The 1,709-nt window shown below is 62.8% G+C and overlaps 1 protein-coding gene across 1 annotated transcript in view; it reads left to right on the top strand.

Moving 5' to 3' along the window:
• Positions 1-389: 389 nt before the first annotated feature.
• RAP1GAP (RAP1 GTPase activating protein) overlaps positions 390-1,709 on the top strand; it is a 24,781-nt gene continuing 23,461 nt past the window's right edge. The window contains exon 1 of the mRNA XM_015412570.1: positions 390-430. The gene's annotated coding sequence lies outside the window, so the exon portion shown is untranslated. The remainder of the gene's footprint in view (positions 431-1,709) is intronic.

Genomic DNA, 1,709 nt, shown 5'->3' on the forward strand with positions numbered 1-1,709 from the left:
CAGGCCGGGCTGGTGGCTGGGCTCTCGAAGTGCCCGTGTAAAGACAGGCCGGAAGAGTCCCATGGCTGGTCTGGCACAGCCAGCAGGGCCCTGCCCCCACTGCCAGTGGGGCATCTCCTGCCCTTCCGCGCTGCTCCCAGCTGCTGCTGGCGGGGCCTGGGCCTCCCACAGGCTCCGGCTTCCACCCGAGAGCAGCTGCCGCTTCCCAGGTGGGCCCCCTCCTCGGGTGGGCTGGCGAGGAGGGCAACTTGGAAGGTTCCCTGTTGGGAGGCTGCGAGGGGGTCTCGGGTTGCCTCCCTCCTCTCTCACGTGCCTTTCCCTCTCTGGCAGGAGGAGCCATGGGGCGCACCAGACCTCCGCCTGCGGTGCCTTTCTAGAGGAGCCCCATGCGGGCACCGTCGTCCTTCAGACTGCTGTGCGCCGCCCCAAGGTAAGGACCTCTGCAGCCGGTGCTTCCTCAGGCAGGGGTCATCTCCTGCCCGTCTTGCTCAGCGACAGTGTTCCCTCTAAGCTGAGCTGGCTCACAGTTTTTCAGCCTCTGGCTCACACGTTTTTGTCTCAGCTCAGGTAGGGATGGCTCCAAAGCAAACTGATTTATGCAGCAGCCCAATCGCTCGCTCACAACTTTAGTGCCAGCAGCTCGCAAAGTGGGATTTTTGCTCCACATCTTAGAGGGAGCACTGGTTGGAACTTCTCTGAGGAGACACCCCCACACACACAAAACACAACACACACAGCCCGCCTCTTGGGAAGGCAGCCGGGCCTGCCACAGGGAGGCCAAATTGACTGACCAGGCCGAGCCACGGGCAGTGTTCCCTCTAAGCTGAGTCTGTGTGAGCTAGCTCAAAGGTTTTTAGCCTCCAGCTCACACCTTTTTGTCTTCGCTCAGGAAGGAGGGCTCCGGAGCAAACTAATTTCTGCAGCAGCCAAAACGCTCGCTCACAACTTTAGTGCCAGTAGCTCACAAAGTAGACTTTTTGCTCACGAGACTCCACAGCTTAGAGGGAGCATTGCTCAGCTGGCGGCCCAGGGCAGAGGAGGCTCTGGTGTGTGTGTGGGGCACTCTTCTCCCGCCCCGCCCTGGGGCACCAGGTCTCAGCTTGAATGGGGGAGGGGGGAGGAGAACCTGGGGAGACAGCGGAGCAAAAGGAAGGACTGGGGCCTGCCAGCAGGGCTTGAGCCCGCCCGCCTTGCAGGGCTGCTGTATGGAGCCGCTGGGTGGGCAGGAGGCGCGCACTCCTCTCCAAGGGCTGCCAGGAAGGCCCCGGGGTGTGGAGCACTTGCTCCTCCAGCTCCACGGGCAGCATTGAGCGGTGGTCCGGTTCCCCGGAAGGCAGCTGTGCTCCTTCCCTTCCTGCTGGTTGCTTCCCTTCCAACCCTTCCTGCTGGTTGCTGTCCCACTGAGGAGTTCTCCGCAGCCTCTCCAAGCATTAGAAGGTCTTTGCGTACACCAGCCCTGCCAGGCAGGCTGAGGGAGGGCACTGAGCACTTTGTTCCTCTTCATCCCGCTGGCCTCCTGGCACAAGGAAAGCAGAGGGTGGGCACCCGCAGGCTCCCGGACTCTCCCAGGGGCACCATCCGCTTCTCTGGCACACTCCAGAGGAACGGCAGAGCAGAGCAGGGACTCTCATGTGGCTCCCCAGCCGGATTTGTTGTGGTGTGAAGGCCCCCCCCCCCCCCGGGCCCCGGGGAGGCTTTCCGTCGTCTCT

This window comes from Gekko japonicus, unplaced genomic scaffold (genome assembly GCF_001447785.1).
Source record: "Gekko japonicus isolate JY-2015 unplaced genomic scaffold, Gekko_japonicus_V1.1 scaffold131, whole genome shotgun sequence".
Lineage (NCBI taxonomy): Eukaryota > Metazoa > Chordata > Lepidosauria > Squamata > Gekkonidae > Gekko > Gekko japonicus.